General features: G+C 46.2%; 1 long non-coding RNA gene across 1 annotated transcript in view; it reads left to right on the top strand.

Moving 5' to 3' along the window:
* Positions 1-18,894, top strand: part of LOC130147436 (uncharacterized) — a 317,093-nt gene that overhangs the window by 272,914 nt on the left and 25,285 nt on the right. Inside the window, exons 21-23 of the long non-coding RNA XR_008821244.1 lie at positions 8,510-10,212; positions 12,245-12,367; positions 14,124-14,254. This is a non-coding gene — a long non-coding RNA (uncharacterized LOC130147436). The remainder of the gene's footprint in view (positions 1-8,509; positions 10,213-12,244; positions 12,368-14,123; positions 14,255-18,894) is intronic.

Below are 18,894 nucleotides of genomic sequence, written 5' to 3' on the forward strand. Positions count from 1 at the left end.
TCTAAGTGTATTTTGAATGGTGGGGCTTGCTGGGACTGCGTGATCCTGGCTCAGATTCAGTTTGATACCTCAGAGGTGAATTGATGGTTTGTATTTTACATTCATACAGGGCCCAAATCATCCTTCTGGCTGTGGCTGATTTAAATAATGGCTGTTTCTGCAGCAGGAAAGGGCAAAACTGGTTCTCATGCACTTCCCTTTCTAAGAAGAGAGCAGGCTGAGCAAGCGGCACATACGGTGGTAATAGTCTTGGAGCAGGAGTTTTAGAGTTATTCGTAACAGTTGAGCATGTAATTGTGCATGATGCAGCAGAAACATTTATCTTCTTGTGATTGAAAGGCATTTGCTTTTGACTGGTGTGTAACTGTTCTACCTGGGAATGTCTGGGGGCTGTGGATCTGAAACATTTCAGGCAGGAGTGCTTATCAGTCACATCTGAAAACACCAGAGCAAAGTGGCCTCGTGACAAACACAAGCAGGGCAAATAACCTTTACAAGACAGTTTTATAGAGCAGGATAAACAACAGGGGCTGGAACCTCAGCTGTAGTAAACTATTCTGTCTGTGCTGATGCTGCCAGTTGAGGTGCCGATCCACTGAGATCTATAGAAACATCACGCAGGAGCTGTTACGAGCGGGCCTGGGAGCTGGGCTTCCAGCGTGGTTGGGACATCGATGGCATCTGCCTCTGTGCATGGGAGCTGGTGAGAAATGCTTCCTCCCCACAAACCTCTCTTTATCTAGAACTGCTGTGGAGCAGGCAAAGCAGGTGAGCTTGGGCACTGCGCAAGGGATGCTGCCAGTGGCTGTTTGCCATCACTGCAAACCCAGGGGCTGCTTCTTCCCTGGAATTCTCCCCTTGGACCAAATATTGACCAGCAGGCTGGGAGTACCCACTCTTGTGGGTCAGTGGGACAAAAGCATCTGAAAGGGCTGTGCAGTGCACTTGGGAACGATGGCATGGTCCTAGTGGGCAGCAGACTGCAGACGCAGTGAGTCGTTAACTTGTACACCTTGTCCATCCTCCCAGTATAACACTCGAGATCTGAGTTGGTGTAGGGGGCAAATTACCTTCAGCTGAGCTCAGATTTCAGCCACAGAGGGAACCTATGTTGCTCCTTTTACCAGGCTTGTATTCGGGTGAGGAGTCTAGTCCACAGAGCTGCTGCTGCTTCAAGACTTTTAGCTGTGTGAAATTCACTTTGGAAGAGTAATATCATTAAAAAGAGAAGCTGGCTGGATCTCCTAAATTAAGCAATTACTCTTAGACACAGCCCTCTCTGTGAAGTAGTTGGAAGTTCATCCTCAGGCTGAGATGGAAGGTGGTTTAACAAGGTTTTTTACAAAGTGTAGGTGGATACATTTCTGAAGCATGTCTGTATAAACCTTCTGTAAAGGCTGCACAGAGGTTAAGCAGATAGATAACTTTATAGAAGCTGAGTAATCACACTATTACTCTATATAATCTTGCTGGAAAGCATATTTTTCTACAGAGCAATGATACAGAAGATATTTGTGTGTAGTGATTACAGCAGCAGAAATCAATTGCACACAGCAAATAATTTGTTAGCACAGGGATGCACATTATATCATCAATAAAGGGATTATTTTGTTGAACTATAATGGGGGTGAGAGGAAAGCAAACTTCACACTGGTATAACTAGTCCAGTCGTAATATTGGCAACAAACACACCTAGTATGCATATGTCCCTCTGAAGATTAATATGGTCTTGTGAGGTTTCCTTAACACCCACTAGCTCTGTATGTTCTTTGCATCTTCAGTATATGCCACAAGTATCTACTCATTAGCTCCCTAAAAAATAATACTTAACCTGATTTTAAGGAATAGAATCGAGTACACTGCTACAAAAGAAAAAATGATCACCCTAATGTTACTGATACCTTCTGTTAAGATACAGGTAGGGTAATCGGTTTCTTTTTTCTGTTCATTAGTAGCCCTGTCATCTTGGATTAGATATTCCCAAAGGCAGGCACGGTCCTTTATCCTTCGCTGGGATGGGGCCCTGGAGGTGCTAAATCTCAGCTGAGTTTTTCTTACACAAATCCTACTCCCTCACTGCACGTACGCTGTGCTATGACAGTCACAAATCACCATGGAGGAGAAGCCTCCCCAACACCTGTGAGGCGGGTCGGTTTAATTATCCTCACTGCAGAGTGGATTTTCCAAGTGTGCTGCTGATGGCACATGCTCAAGGTCACCTGAAGAGAGCATGACTGCTTGGCTGAGAAACAGATGTTAGGCTCTGCCTCTGCTCCCGGCTCCTCATTAGCCACCCATCCCCACACCTCTTCTGAGCTGCAGGAGAAAATCCCTCCTTGAACCCCTCCAAAAGGTGTCCATAAAAGGTGCCTGCAGCTCCCTGGTGCTGAGGGGACGGGCTGGTGCATGGAGCTCCTTCATGGAGAAGGTGTGATATCTTCTCCTACAGAGTCCCTTTGGCCAGGACCAACTCCAGCATGATGCTCTGCAGGGACTGGGAGTGCTGAAGGCTGAGATTTGTCTTGCTACAAATCCTACACACTAGGTAGGAATGACTACTTACTCCAGGTTTGAGGGTATTTTTTAGTTTAAAATGACCACTTTGGAGGAGAGCCAGAAAATGAGGAGGCAGCTGAAAAGGCAAGTTGGCCATCAGCAGGGGAAAATAATCCCTCCTGATTCCTGCAGGTAGCTAGAAGTCCCAAAGCGTGGGATTAATGTCTATATAAGTAAGGTGTAAACACACTCAGTGGCAGTAGAATGCCTGAATTCCTTTAGCCCTCTTACAAATCCAACCTGTTCTGGAAGGATTCAATTATTTCTGAGATCTCACCTTAGCTAGGGATTAAGTGACACCAAGATCAGGAAACCTATTATATTTGAATCTGTGTAGGTACTTGCTGGGCTGTTTTTGCTGCAGGCGGCATAAGGAAGATGCAAAGCCTTAATACATCAGCTGTCGGGGTTACCATGAGGCCCATTCAGTTTTTATAGCCAGTCACTGGTCCCTTTAGATTCTGCTGAAGCAGCTGGAAGTTGTAGTTTCTTGGCCAAGAAAAAAAGGGAATGTGACACATCCCAGCATGTACAGGGAACTGGAAGAGTAACGAAAAATATCTGATGTTGCCTTGCATTGTGTGGAGATGTTTGCTGCAAGCTCATCAATTATCTTCAGGATCAGTCAGAAGATACTGCTAATTCCTTGGCCCATTTCTGTGACGGTTGAAGAAAAAAGCCCGATTGTCAAGGCTGGTCTGGGAACTGTTCTGCTTCTGATGTCCTGCACTGTGCCTCCCACCATCGTGGGCATGTCAAAACCTGAGGACGAGTCCCCCCAGTTGCGGAGTGTGTGACGTGGTGTGGGAAGGCAGGAGAGTGGTAACAGCAAAGTCTCTGACCTAAACATAAGGAAAGGGAAAATAGCAGCTGAGTTATTACTGAAAACAGAAACACATGTAAATTCTACCTCGGCTGGCCTATGCTGGGTAGCTTCCAGACATTTAATTGGCTAAGACAGATATATAGCGCTATCACTATCTGCTGGGGACCCATATAAATCGTCAGTGATGGTTTCTTTTGCCATTTCGCGTAGCCATGTTTGGTGGCTTGAGTGTTACAGAAAGGAAGCAAAAATACAACTCATCCTGTCGAGAGCTGCTCTGTATTGTAATTGCCGTATCTATAAGGAGTGTCAGGGTTGGATTATTGGAGATGTCAGAAACAAAATGGGAGAGATTAAACAGCCACAAAGAGCTGCAAAATGAGGAGGTAATTGCACTTCATGAGAGTGCAAAGATAACACCGGGAATGTAGATCTCAACCAGCGGTGTGTGGAGCTGAGGGTGCATGCTTGGTGTCTCCTAGTCTGTAAGTGCGCTCCTGGCAGCTCGCTGCGCTGCCTGGCCTGGGGGAGCTGCGTGCTCAGCGAGCACGGCCCTGCTGAACGTGCCAAGGAAGACACTGTGCTCCTCTTGCAAGAGCCGGCACGGAAGAAAGGTGAACTCTGCTGCGTCACGAATGCACTTCAGCAGCAGCGTGGTACCCTGCCTTTTAAATGAAGAAAACCGCTCCCTGCTGAATACTAAAGCAGAGAAGATGCACAAGTGATTCTGCAAGGAAGGGTTTGGACAGGCACAGTACCTCCAGATGTAATGGCAAGTGTGCTGCCTGGTGTGCCATGCTACACCCCTTGGCACGGGGCCGGTTCTGGGCTTGTCCACCACCTTCATCAGCCTCTCAAATGCTGCCCCAGATGAACCAACCTGAGCTAAATGAGGTCGGGAGGAAGCCGTAAGATCTTTGAGGAGAGAGGCAGAGCATGAGCTTTTTGTCTTCCTGCAGATGCCAGCTACCATCCATAAACCACTCAGGCAGCAGGAGAGCTCTTCTGGCTGTCATTTATCTGCGGTTGCTTCTCATTACTGAAAGCCTCTATCTGCAGAAAGGCTTCTGAACACCGCTGTAGTGATACTGGACAGATGTATTTGTTTTGTCTCAGCTCCCGTTTTCTCCATTGTGTCTGCATGGCACTTTGGGGGGATCTCTAGACAGGCTGCAGACCAAGGCTCGAGGCCTGTGCAGAGCTGCCTGCGCAGCCAGAGGATGTCTGTGATGACTTATCTACTGCAAGGGGCCATTTAATGTCCCTTTATAACTGATGGAGAAAAACAAGCCCCTCCAGGGTTCAGGTTACTCTGTGGCTGTAAGGTGAGTTGAACTGCCCTGTGAGGCTTCCCTGGGCTCTGCTGACTGTGAAGGGAGCCAAAGCGTCTCACTTGCACTTCAATGACTACGAGCAGTGAGATGAATTTGACCCTAGTGTATGCCAAGCTGTACGATGGAGTTGTTGAGCGATCTCTACTTTAGCAAACCAGACAGTGCAGCTGCCCTCCCAATTCCTATGTGAACCACCTGCTAGCCCTTTAAGGAGCTGCTCCCAGGACCATTCTCTAAGAGTTATATAGGCTTACTCTTCTCCCTGTCTGAGATAAACCACTTTTTCTGTTTAGCGTTTGGTCCTGTTATTGTGATACTTGAGCCCTTGAGCATTAGTCTCCAGTGAAGCCGCTTGTGTGATGCTGCAGCAAGGTTGAGGGGTGGCATCATCTCTGCTGTCCTGGTAAGGAGGTGGGAGTAGCCTCCAGGTCAGGAGTAAAAGTGTGAACAAGGGAATTCAGGCATTTGATAATCACTGAAATCATCTTTCCTGTAAGAAGTCAGGGACTATGTGACATGGCAAAAGTCAAACGGAGAATACAGAGCAAAGGAAGGTCTTGCTCCTCCCTGTAAAGAGTTAGCAGAGTCAGCGTGACCTGGTCTCCTGCTTGGCCGTGCTGTGCACTTGGGTACTACCAAGCCAAAGATGAACTTCGGTGTCTCTCTTCTCACGGAGCACAGGTGTAAGAGTTGGAGTGGAGCAAATGGCTATTTCTAGCAGCCTACCATCTTGCCTTCCTCTGAAAGTTTAAGGGAGGTTTTTTTCTTTCCCTGGAGGGAAGAGGTCAGCATGGCTTTTCTACACGTGGAGGAGGATGTGCACTGTCTTTATGAAATATAGTTTGTTTGTTTGTTTGTTTTCCCAGGAAGCTTTGTGTTTGATGGAGTAGAAGTGTGTTACCTCAGGTGAGATTGTTTACTGGCAGTTAATTGGTATCTGCCTGGGTCCAATAACTGCCTTTTCATGGTGTCTGATTAACCGTCAACCTAAACTCAGGATACCTCCCCTGGCATAAGTAGAATGGGCTAACTGAGGATCCAGCCCAATTAGTGTAAGTGGCATGGGTTCTCCTTTGCATCACTGTTCAAATCCTGTAGAGCTGAGCTTTGCAGGAGAGCAGGAATTTGGCCACACGCCTTTCCTGTGTTGTCAATTTGAACGAATTGATGTTTGATGTACGTAGGTAGCACTACCAAGTCAGCTGAAGTGGACAAAGGTTAAGTGTGCACTGCAGGCAATTATCCATTAGTTTAAAAGCTCCTTCGTATAATATTTACACATTGAAATGCCAAAAATACTGGACATGATGACAGCTTTTGCAACACTGTATAATTCATACATTATAGCTCTGCTTTTCATGTTTAATATTTCAGAAATAATGGAACACATTTCATCAAGAAATGCAACATGTGAAATAAGTGGGTATAAATAAACACTGAACTGAAGCAGAGGTCTCCATTCCTTGCTATGAATCTCTCCATAACTTTATAAATGTTCTGGGATATGTGATGGAAGAAAGTCTTTGAAATGATAAGCCTGAGATGACTTGTTGGTAGAATTCTCTGCAGCTCACATGGAGAGGTGAAATCATGTTCCCATGAGAGGGACAGCATCGCCCTGCACTGCTGTGACAGCAGCATTTCTCCTGCAATCTCTAGTGTCTTCAGTGACTTCCCTGTCAGCGATGTCTTGTAGTACCTAGAAAATCCAATTTACGGTTGAAAGGATTAATAACTGGCTATTATCACACATTACCTGAGAAAATAAGTCTGTCTTGTGTGTATTAAAAGAGTGATTCTTGGGCATCAGTGTGCTTGGTGCTTGTGAAACGCTCCTTGAGGATTCATTGGTGCTTGTGGTCAATATGGTATCTTCCAGCAGAGGCAGTAATTTGGGACACAGCGACCTAGAAGACCATATGTTCAGGTGCTCCTCACCTTCAGAAGCTTTGAGGCTTTGGGACTTTAACCTCCACCTGCAATTTCCTCGAAACCAGTTGTTTACAACGTCAGGATGATATTGCAAAGGCTCATCGTCATCTCACGTCTTGATCCGTGGACAGACTTGGGGGGGAGGAATCCAAATTTTAAATGTACGCATCTCTAAATCCACCTTAGAGCTGTGGGCTTGTGCTTGGCTGATTTATCTTACTTTGAATGTGTCCTAGTTGCCTTAAGAACCACTGTTGAAACATTTGAATAATCATAACAGTTCAGGAGGCCCAGCTTCATGAACAAGGAAGGCAAGAAAGGCGTGCTAAGGCCAGGTCACGGGGCCACCTGGGACCTGCACGTCCTATCCCACTGCCACGGTGTAGCTGTTGGGACAGTTGTCATCTCAGGTGGGATTCACCTTCTCTAACCTAGAAGTCTGATACTGGTATTTCTCATTAAAGCTCAGTCCTGAAGTTATCTGAGCACATCGGAATATCAGATTTCACTTCTCCCTGCAAAAGTAGTAGTTTGCATGAAGAAGTTGCAAATAGTAAATCCTAAAGGGTCAGGAAACACCACAAAAATGCAGTAATTCTGGGAATGTTTATTTAAATCACGTCTGCTCTTCAAGCCAGTTTCAGGACTGTTGGGGACTGTGGGGCTCGGTAATGCTGCAGTCAGAAATTGTGGATGCTGAGGCTTATTTTCACCACTCTGGGAGTATAAAAAAAAGGGTAGTGTAAGTGAGAATTAGCTTTTCCAGGCTTTAATAGCTCTCAGTGTATTTACTGTCTATCTATGATCCTTCCATAATCTTTGGAAAGTTAAGGACCCTGATAAAATACCCAGTGAAATCAATGCGTTGTTTGTACACCTCTCCGGGCACTGGGTGAGATCCAACCTAAATACCCAATCTGCATTTTCATGAGTCATTGCAGGAGCAGGGAACATACCAAGACAGGTATAATTTTCAGTTTCAGTGTGAATTTTGCTGCCTCCACTCTGACTCTAGCCCAGTCGATCTACGTTTCCATTACGGACAACGTTGATCTGATATCCCTATGGCACATTGCTCAAATTATATGCGCGCACAGTAGTCATAAACCATTTTCCAATGACTCAGGCCTTGATATTAAAGCACGCATGGTTCACGCATCTGCCTTATTGTAAATCTGCTGGTGCTTCCACACAGACTGCTCAAGGAGCAGGAAAGACACAGAAACATCTGTTTAGAGTTTTAAGCAGTTTGTTAGATGAATTCAGCACCTGGGTTTCCTGCGGTGAATCAGCTATGCTCTCCTCGCTATGTGTGAGGAGCGAAGAAACACAATACTCCTGGGGACCCACGCTCCTCGCTTCGTGCTGGATTGCGCTGGGAAATTCTGCCGTGCCAGTGGGAACCACCTGTGCAAAACCTCCGAAAGTAAATAGGGGAATAGCCCCGTGAGAGGGGAAGGTTTACTCTGCTGAATGCCAATAAACCAGACTCTTATCTATGGAATTGAGCCAGCGGAGAACCTGGCCTTTTTAACTATTATGGGTTATATTGGCAGGCAGTGCCTGCAGCCTGCACGCAGTGTGCCAGGGGTCCGGCTCAGCCCGCGTCAGACGGTGCGGCTGCTTGCACTGTTGCATGGTGCCGTCCTGTGATGGGGGGGCTGCTCCCGGGGTATCGGCAGTAGTAGTGTGCTGCTGCTACACACAGGCTGTGGTGGTGTCTGTCTTACCGCCATCCCAGTTGCCTCCATGATAGTACCCACTAATGTGCAGTAATTCTGAAAAAATCACTGTATCTGGTTAAAAGGTCCCAGTCCTGAAAAAGTTTGCTTCCCAAGCCCTTTTCTCCCTTCCCCCACAGCTGAAAGGGACCTCTTTGGTCTTGGTGATCATTGCACAACCAAATGGAAATCTCATTTTGGGAGTTCCTGGCCATGCTGTGAAACCGGTATGAGGGGCTCAGCTCCGGAAAGAAGATGCAAAGCAGCTGCACGGTGACAGGTTACTTCTGTTCTGACAATCCTTTCTTTTCCTGCCTGTGTATAACATGTTAGATATGAGTCGATGTCAAGGGCTAATTTGCCACAGCGAGGAGATTTTCCATTTAAGTAAATTCATTTTTAACCTACCCAGGGAACCCAAGATCACATCCTCTCTGCCTGCTGAAAGGGTCTGGTGTATGTGGAACAGAAGAAATGGGCTCGTGAGACAAACAGTTGGGTTGCAATAACATGTTTTGTTCCTTGCTAAGTCTAGGGTCAGACTGTCTAAACAGTGTGCTAGTGCACTTGTGCAGCAACCCTGTTGTGGTTTAACCCCAGCCGGCCACTAGGCACCACGCAGCCGCTGGCTCACTCCCCTGCTTCCAATGGGGAAAAAAGGTAAAACTCGAGGGTTGAGGTAAGAACAGTTTAATAGCTGAAATAAAATAAAGAACAATAATGAAAAGGAGATAAAAAAGGGGGAGGAATAAAATCCAAAGGGAAGGGACAAAACCCCCAAGTGATGCAGAATACGGTTGCTCACCACCATCAGCCAGCTAACTCCCCCCGGTTTATATAGTGAGGGTGATGTTCAGTGGCATGGGGTAGCCCTTTGGCTAGTTCATGTTAGCTGTCCCAGCTGCGTCCCCTCCCAATTCCCCATGTCCCTCTAGCCTTCTCGCTGTCAGGGCCTGAGAAACTGAGAAGTCCTGGACTTAGTAAAAATATGACCCAGCGACAACCAAACCCATCAGTGTGCTGTCAGCGCTGTTCTCCACCAGATCCAGAACACAACGCTGCACCAGCTACCAGAGGAAAATTAACTCCATCCCAGCCGAAACCAGGACAGACCCATGTACAGAAATACAGAACCAGAATAATTTCAGCTGTGCTTAAACATGCTGTACCTCACCCTAAAGCCAGCGTACAACGAACTGGCCTGTGGAGTCACCGGGAGCCCCCAATTTTTGTCCTTTTAGGGCTGGAGTCCTTGGATCCCTTTGGGCTCATCCCTTCAGCTAGCAGCAGCGTGCAGGGGGAAGCAGGGCTGTGACCGTCCGGCGCCTGCCCACCCTGCTGCGAGTGACACAGACCTGCCGTGACCTGGGCATCGTGTGTTTTGTCTCACGTTGTTACAATAATCACTAAGCTATTTCTCTCCCTTTTCAGAATGATTTTGATTATTATGTATAACAGCACGTGGTCTCCAGTGGATAAAAGCCTCTAATTCTATTTTATCCAACTCACAGAGCAATCTCAGCAACTGGCTGTTGCCTGTATTATTCAGTAGCAGCTATGGCGTGTATTATTGCATATGATATGAAGGACTTTGTAATAAATATTTAGTGTTCCTTTAATCTGTCTGTTCTTATATCATGTTCTCCAGATAATCCCCTACTCCACCATGTACTATTTAATAATTCTTTTTCTGCCAGTCTGTTCTTCTCTTTCATACAGGCGCACGTGCCCACCTGCCCTGGGACGTGCTTTCCATCGTCTCTCTTCCTCCGCAGTCTTCAAAGTCTCAGGTTTCCATGACTGTGTTGTTAAAAGGAAGAACATTTGCTGCTTGTGTGAATTTGTGAGTAACAATAAACTGTCTTCTGCTTAGATCCCGGCCTTTGGGCGCACAATAATGACTGTTTTCCCGGACGGAGGCCAGGAGGCAGCCAGGTCTGGCACAGCAGGCACTAGCAGGGGGCTGGTGGTGGCTCTGGCTTGCTGCTGATGGGGTTGTCTGACCCCAGTGGCTTTGTGCCTCTTCTTTCTTCTCAGCCGTTGCACGGGTGGGTTGTAGCCCTTCAGGGAAGGGGCTCTCCTGGGGGGATGAGCTTTGGGCAGCAGGGGTCTGTGGTGTGCAGGTACCGGGGAGGGCAGCTCTCCCAGGGGTCTGTCTTTGGTAGTGGCTGCTCCGCCGGGGCTGAGCAGGAGCAGAGTAGTGGAGCTGGGAGCTGGGGGGTGTTTCATGCCAGGGCCAAGGGGAGGGGGACGGGGGACTGAGCACAGTGCTCTGGGCCTGCCCCACTTCAGGCGCGGTGGGCACCTGGTTGCGGTGGCTCAGGCAGGGCCACCACTTGTGTGCTTCTGCACAGCAGCCCTCTCCCAGCACACACCATCAGCCACCTCCGAGCAGCACCTTAGGGCCAGGTAAACCACAAGGTGTGTCCAGACCATCGTGGTGAACCTGCAGCTAAAAACCTGGTAATTGACCTTTTCCTTCTCTGAGTCCACATACATAACCACTGGCTTTCCGATACCTGTGGCAGTGAGGCCTGCATTTGTGACAGCCCAGGGCTTCTCATTTGTGCCTTCCTTGGAGCAAAGACCACATAAAGAAGCAGGTGATCATAAATCAGGACATGGGTTTTTCTGGAGTACTCCTTCTCTAGCCGGGCCTGTCTTGCAACAAGCCAGCCGTACCCATCGCACGCTTTCTCTGCTGCTGTGAATTGGGGCTGTTAAGTTACACCACCACCACCCCACCACCCCCCCCCCCCCGAACAGAACAGGAGAGATGCAAAGGGGAATGTCACGTGAAAGGAGCAGTGGAAGAACATAAATGGGAAAGCAGCATGTCTGTAATGGTACCATGCTTCACTGCTCGAACGTTGCTTACTTATACTGCAAGTCATGTTTTCCTGTAACTAACTATTCTACAAAACCTACTAATGAAATCATGCTGGTATTTCTTAAAGCAGGCAATAATGCTGAACCAAAGAAGACATGAAAAGAGTTCTGATCATCTATTAATAGTGTAGCAGTCCTATTTTGAAAAGATCCCCAAATTCATGTGTGGTGGCATTAAACACTAACCTCCTTAAAGAACACTTAGTGCACCTTAGTAGTATCTATTATAGTGTATGGGATTTTAATTGCTTTATTATAAAAGAAAGCAATATTCACCCTTTTATGAATTTTGATTTAATGACTTTAGCACATTCATTATTAGTTCATTATGGTTCTGTGGAATTGAGGCCTCCTGAGTTAAAAGGATGTCCCCACACTAAGCTGGCCTCAATTAAAATGTAATCATATTGTGGTTAATCTCAAGGACTTGCTCTATGAATGCAGGGGTAGGCAAGAGCAAGAGGCAGTGGGGGGCACAAGGAGGAAACACGAATGCAGAGGCAGGGTTTGCCCTGGCAGAGAGCTCTGTAAGTCCACTTTGGAAAATGTCCTGGGCTCAAATCTGAAATCTCTTGCTTAGCTCAACACATCACATCACATGCTTAAAGCCACAACTAGAACTTCTTGAGATAAATAAAACACCACTGATCTTTGGCAATAGAGGAAATTTATGGTACTTTGGCTGGTTCCTCATCAAGGCCTGGAGCCAGCCAAGGTCCACAGCAGAAGGAGCATTGACAGTCCCGCAGGTATCGGTGCGGCTCGGGGTGGGGGCTGGAGGTAGGTTCTTGCACAAACTCCCTGCCGGGCTGGGGCCCGTGTGCGTGTGCAAATGGGAAGGAGAGGGAAGCCCCTTGCAGAGCAAAATGCCAGAGTTGAAAATGCTACAGGACATGCTGATATGTGGCTATGAGTGGAATAGCAGGATTTCTGGGGAAGGGCAGCTGTGTAATTAATGGTTCTGCTTCCGTCCCCATGTTGCCAAGGCTGGAGGCACAAGACAGCCCTCTCCTGTTGAGCCCTATGCTTCCATGTTTGACCACAGGGCCCCGTTAAGAAAACCAGCAAGTTGTGATGATCTGGAAGAAGATGAGAAATTCAGCTCACAAGTAATTTGGTTGAAATATTCCCTCTTTGATGTTTTGCCATACTGAACAGTATAATAACTCTTCCAGAAGAACGCTCCAAACAGAGCTATTTTGGGATCACTTTTCTCCTTTAGCTTTTATCCTGTGGTTTTCCTGTATCTTCTTTTTATCTCCCACATCTCATTGAAAATGTCTCAAGCTCTCACCAACTACTTCTGATGTTTCAAGATCCCTTCAAGCTTAGATCCTGGGTATAAATAATAGCTCTTGTTAGTAAAGCTGGAGTGCTTTGCAACGACTGTTTGAAAGGCTTTATGTTGTATTTTTTTACTCTACAGTGGAGCCAAACCTGGAATCCACAAGGCCCAAAACTGAGGAGGATGGGGAGAGGCCAGATTCTTCTGTTGCAAAGCAAGTGTTTGCAATGTAGGGGTCAGGGAGGATTTCCAAATAGCTTCCCATTTGGAAAAACATCCTCAATGAGTATAAAATTGAGCACAGTCTTTGGTTTCAGTTCATATTTTGATGTAATCTGAGCTAAATAAATAGTTAAAAGAAAAAAAGCTTAAGGCCCAGAGAAACTAGAATCCTGCTTTCACATAATGTCCTTGTTAATATAAAGTCCAGTAAACATTTGGGAGAATGGCAATTTTTAGACTCTGAAAGGAGATGTTTGTTTCTGTAGAAGAAAGTAAATTAGGTCTAAAAGGTCAGTTATCAGGAGCAACCCTCACCAGATACCATGCCATGTTGTTTAATTATTATGAAAGATAATTACCATGGGAATATCAGTAATGCCAGTAATGTCAATATTTCATAAAGCTTCTATAGATTACAGGAATAAACTGGAAAGTGTTGTATTTAATGAAGTAACAAAAGCTGTCTGGGGGAAATGATGTTTTTATGACAGTGACTTAGGCGTAGAGTTTTACACCATCTTTTCAGTCTGTAGTGGTCTCTTCATCAGTTTACAGCTGCAGTGAGTCTTTCGTTTCCCAAAATTCACAAGTCTCTTTAAATCACTATTATATGCTGCTGATGAGCAAAGGCCAGATCAGACCCATTAGCTTTGCCAAAGGAAACTCCATGCTCAGCAACACTGGCTCTGTACTCGGGAGCTGTGGAGTTCACTAAATTGAGGCACATCCCTTTGCCCTGAGAAGTTATCTTTTTCTTTCTTAGGCCATTTAGGGCATTATCTTGTAAATGATTAATCACAAAAGACCCAGCCACTGTGTTCTTGCGTAGAAAATACTCAGCACTTGAAATACAAGGTCCAGAGAGAAAACAGCTTAAGAAATGTCTTCATTACTCTGAAAATATGTCCATGTTTCTGAGAGGAGCCAGCTCTGGCACCCCTGCAGAGTTCCCAGCTGTGAAAGCTGTAACCTTTGGAGCAGTTCAGTGGCCAGTCATGTTCAGCACGGGCACAAAACTGTTGCTACTGACAGAAAATAAGAACAGCCCCAAGAAATTAATGGGGAGTGCTGTGTGATGTACAACACATCAGAAACACTTTGGTTCCTTGTCCCAGCGCCCTGCTAGAGGGGCTTTTGGGGTAAGTTCAACCTGTCACTTGTGAGACCAATCCAAAAGCAAACCTGCAGAGATGTAACTCACTACTGCTCCCCTGTCAGTACAACAGTAATTTATCATTCATATCAAGACAACCTCGTTGTCAGCAATGTGTTTGGTTGCTGAACTGATTTAGAGAAAGAGACGTACCTCAGAGTACAAGTCTGTTCAAGTGGCTTGAATATTTCTTTCACTTGTCCAGCTTCTGCATGATGATGTTCCTACCTCTGGATGTAGTGGTTGCCAGTCTTGTGGCTTCTGAGATGTCTGTTCCAGACCCTCATGGTGTGGGTAGTAAGGTGGATGCTTCTTCCTACTGAGATGCACGTGCAAGTAAGTGCATGACTCTTCCCTCCCCCCCCCCCGAAAATACTCTTGCAGAGGAAATTTGGATTACATATATTCCACGTGCCACTGAGCAACAGCTGAAGTCATCCAAAGAGAAATCAGTATCTCACACTGCGTGAGTATGTGAGGTACACAGGGAGCTCCCTGTGTTTGATGGGCTTAGAGGAGCAGGTAGGGAAGAAGGTGCTGGTGAGAGGCAGATGCTGTCAAGCACTGCCTGCTTTTGATTACTTTGCAAAGATGAGTAATCAAATCCCAACAACCTTTCCGCACTGTAGTCATTTTTGTCTTTCCCCGGCGTCCCTCACCAAGCACACACATACCTGCACTTTGGTCAGTAGAGTGCAGCCTGTAAAGCAATTTCTATAGAGAGATTGTGCTGCCTTCTCAGTAAGTTTGAGAAAGGTAAAAATGATCATATTATGGGTGCTTTGGTCATGAAGAGAAAATGATGCTAGATATGAACAGAAGAAATTCCTCTTATCCCTGGGAATTTTTAAGCATTAAATTAATTCCCCTATCTCTTGGCGTGTTAATGGGAAGGCTTTCAGCTCTGTGTTAGGCAGAGGTCCACATTTGCATTTAGATGGAGCTATTTTAAGGACTGTAGTATATACATAGGGTCCTGTGTCCCATTTACAATAGAACCTGTAAGATAAAATTAATATCTAGTAAGTGGTTGTTTTTCCAGTTTTGTTATAATCTGAACCAGTAACTGAAGTGGTATAATCTGACATAATAAATACTAGAGTAATTCACTTGAGAGATATCTTATCTACCCACAAGGAGGAATACACTCCTTAACCAGTGAAGTGGGTTATATTTTTTTCCCTTTCATGAGATAGCCATGAAGTACTGCATCCAGGGCCATGTCTACCAGCGATACCCAAAAGACTTTTTTTTTTTTTTTTTTTTTAACTGGTGTAAAACAACCTGCTGCCTCACGGAGAAAAATGTTTTTTCCCCTCCATACAGGGAACCACGGCAGGGTGGTGGAACCTCAGATCCTTCCACTTACCTCTGCCCTGCAGACGGGCTCTCGTGGACATTTCCCACGCGTGCAGGGGTCCGTGTTGTCATTGCTGCTGGTTTTGCTTGCAGCTGATTTCTAGAAACACCCCGAAAGGCTGGTTCCCGTAGGACTTAGTCAAATGCTCGATGCTTCTCTGGGCTGCTGCCCAAGGGGGTTGCTGTCTGCGGCAGGGTGATGTGTGAAGCCCAGGTTTGGGGGTTTGGCTGGGTGTGCACCGCCCTAAGTGTTATTTCTCTGGCAGCTGCCAGGGGGATGAAGGGGAGCCCCGGCGTATGGGGGGTGATGGGGTTCCATGAGAGGAGTGAGGAGCCACAGTTTCATCTGCCATGCATTAATTCTGGCGGCAGGGCTAGGGTGAAGTGGTGATGTAAAATCAATGGATTTTGTTTCAAATCCAGTCCACTTTCACTGACATAAATCAGTCATCAGTGTAAAGCCTCTGCATCCAGTGACACAGGGAAGCCCTGAAATAATTCATTCCTGCCGCTGAAGCCATGCAAAACCACTGGTCACTTGATGGAGCAAGCACCCCCAGGTGAGAGGAGCTGCTCAAGTGCCGCTGAAGGGGCTTTTAAGTGATACTTCATAAAATTGTCCTGTTGAGCTAAAAGAAAAATTTTGCTGATTTTACTGCCTCTGTTTTTAGGCAAAACTCAGCCAGGATTTCGCACTAAATGTGCTTTACCTTGCAGCTCCCTGTCAAAGATGGAAATGAGATTGGTCACTTAAGGTTACTTCCAAGGCTTGTAGTAAATGGATTATTTTACTCTATAGGGAATTCTTAAAAGCCACTTTTATCCTCATGCCAAAAAATTAGAACATTTGAACAAAAATTTCCTGAAAAATTACAGTCCCAAACCCTCTAAACTCAAACCATGTTTCAAGTTGATTAAACCCTTTTCTTTGCAAAGTTGGAATGTTTCGTATTGGTGTGACTCTTGTGTTTCTTGAAAGTTATATCTTACGATGGCTATGCAACGAGACTATTTTTAAGGAAGTTGCTACGATATCAGAAATTAACATGTTTCTATAATATCAAAGGTTGTTTTGGCTTTTCTCTAAAAATGAACGTCAGTTAAAATTGCAAAGTTGGTGCAAGAAAATTCCCATGCAGCAAGTGAGTGCTGCCTAACGGAAAATCCTTGTGGGAAGGATTTGGAGTGTCGTGGGGCTCTGTGCTCTGTCTCACCAGAAATTACTCAGATGATGGGGGGAATTAAAAATTTATCTCCCAAGAACACATTATCAGCATTCCCAGGAGCTGCACCTAGCAGAGGCTTGTTTGCCAACTCCTGTTGTTACCTTTCATGCTGACAGCTATGAGAGCGCTTCTATTTTAGGGGACGAACAAAATCATCTGTTTCCCAGTCTTTCTGAGTGCCCCGTGCCTTCCTGCTGCCTGCCCAGACCCAGCTGAAGCACTGCTGCTGCTGGATTGTGTCTGCAACCACAGAGACCAGGTCCCAGGCTGAAACCTTGATCAAATGGGTTTTTTTGTTGTTTTGTTTTTTTTTTAAAGTGACCCCCCCCCCCCCTTACCTATTAAGAATCGGACTAGTGAGTACCAATCCTCCAGTCTTACATCAAAGATCAAATGAGTGGATGGGAAAAGATAGATAACAGGGGAAAGGCTTGTTTTGGACTAGTTTCCCTAACAAGAATGGAAGAATAGTGAGACATGTCAAACTGACTTTTACAGAGCAGGTTAATACCAGGTACTTGTTTATCCTTGGAGATTCCTCAAATCCAACAGATTTCAGCATTGCCTAATGAAAGCATAGGGAAGAGCAGGAAATGGAGCATGTACAGTTCAGAGGAGGGGAAGATGCAGATGAAAACAAATGAAAAGCCTCTCTCCTTCATGTTTCAAGTGCCAAATTATGCTTGACATTTCAATTTCCCCAAGGCGTGCTTCCATAAAATTGTCTTGAACTCTCCTCAAAGTGTTAAAGCCTCCTTCAGCTCCTCTAGTGGCATCAAACAGGTCTGATGCAGTTCTGTCCGGGGTGTGAAATGTAATCATTGTTATAGCACGGCACAACCGGCATTCCGTGGAAGCACTGAATGTCTCTAATATTTTCATGGATGGGCTTCGCAATCGGCTTTGCAATGGGGCACGATGTAAACGCCGTGCCCAACACATTGCCGCTGAGGTGGGAGATGATGGTGTCTGGTGACCGGTGTGTGGCTTGTTTTGTACCGTTTCTGGGAATTTGGGATGTGCACTGCTTGCGTGTGGCTTGTTTCACACGAGGATCTCCGTGTTATGTGTCTGTAGCCAGGAGGTCTCGAGTCCTTTGGAGTTCTGTAGGAGAAATCTGTAACCACTAAAATTTTCATTAGTTCCCAATGTTCCAACATTTTTAGGAAGTTTGAAAGCCTGAATTTTTCAAGTGTTTTGACCATGTCCCTGGTGAAAAATACCAAGAGTAGGGAAATGGCAGAAAAGCTGTGCTTTTCCCAATCTGTTCCATTGACATGTTTTGTTTTTCTTTAGTTTGTTTTCTTCTAAAGGTCAGTGAAATTTTCAGTTGCATGAATTTTATTGACTTTACTCATTGCAGTCAGGCTTTTGAGGGAGATGCTGAGCTTACTTGCACTGTCAGTGCCAGGCAGGCAGGAGCAGCCCTCCTCCCATGCGAGCGGGAAGACTGGTGACCCAGCTTTTGAGAGACCTCACTGAATTGAATTCTTTGAAAAATATACCCTTAGGCTGTGGTTGCTGAGCACTTGAGAAGGCCTGTGATTGATGACATGGTCATTACGAACATGATTAAGAGCAGCCAGGATTTACATTTACCACCTTGGCCTTTTCCAGTGTCTGCTAAACTGTGGTCTCGAGACCACCACGGATGCACACAACATGACTGTGTGTGTGGAGCGGGGAATGGGGGAGCTGTGATTAATTTGGCTGGCAACATGATGCTGGCTCCCTTCTTTGATTGCAGCTGATGAATAGTATTTTAAAAGCTAAGAATACATTAAACACTTTGCTATAGCTCCTATACAGTCTGAGGGCCAGAACCACAGCTGTGCTCAGTTTACAATGGGTGCAGCTGAAGAAAGAAGAGGAAGGAAAAGAGACAGCTTTGAGCTTAACTTGAGCTATAGATTCTGCTTATCTTGGGAAAGCGGCTGGGGGCACCGGCACTGGTCCCCCCAGTGCTGGGAGACAGCGGGGGGAGTTGCTGATGGGGTTTCAGGCAGGAGCAGGACTCGCATTCTCCAGTTTTGGCTGCTTTGTCGTGTTAAAATAACAAGTTGTCACATGAGCAAGGGGTTTGTGTTCCCTACCCTGCCTCCAACATTGCAGTTGCCCCTGTGACTGGAAAGTCTTCTCCTCTTTGCAAAGCTCGAATCTCTCCCTATGCCATGAACATCCCGCTCCCATGGCAGCGCATCCCTGCAGGACTTTGCGGGGTGCCAGCCCCTGCAAGGGTGGGCAGTGTGTGTGCGCTCCCTGCCCCCCCTACCCAGCAGGCGCCCCCCGGACTGATCACCGTGCTGCTTCCCTTCTGCGGGATCCTCTGGGGATCTCACCATTACCCTGATTCCCCCAAAACCTGCACGGGCTTCATATTTACCCCCTGCC

Source organism: Falco biarmicus, chromosome 1 (genome assembly GCF_023638135.1).
Source record: "Falco biarmicus isolate bFalBia1 chromosome 1, bFalBia1.pri, whole genome shotgun sequence".
Lineage (NCBI taxonomy): Eukaryota > Metazoa > Chordata > Aves > Falconiformes > Falconidae > Falco > Falco biarmicus.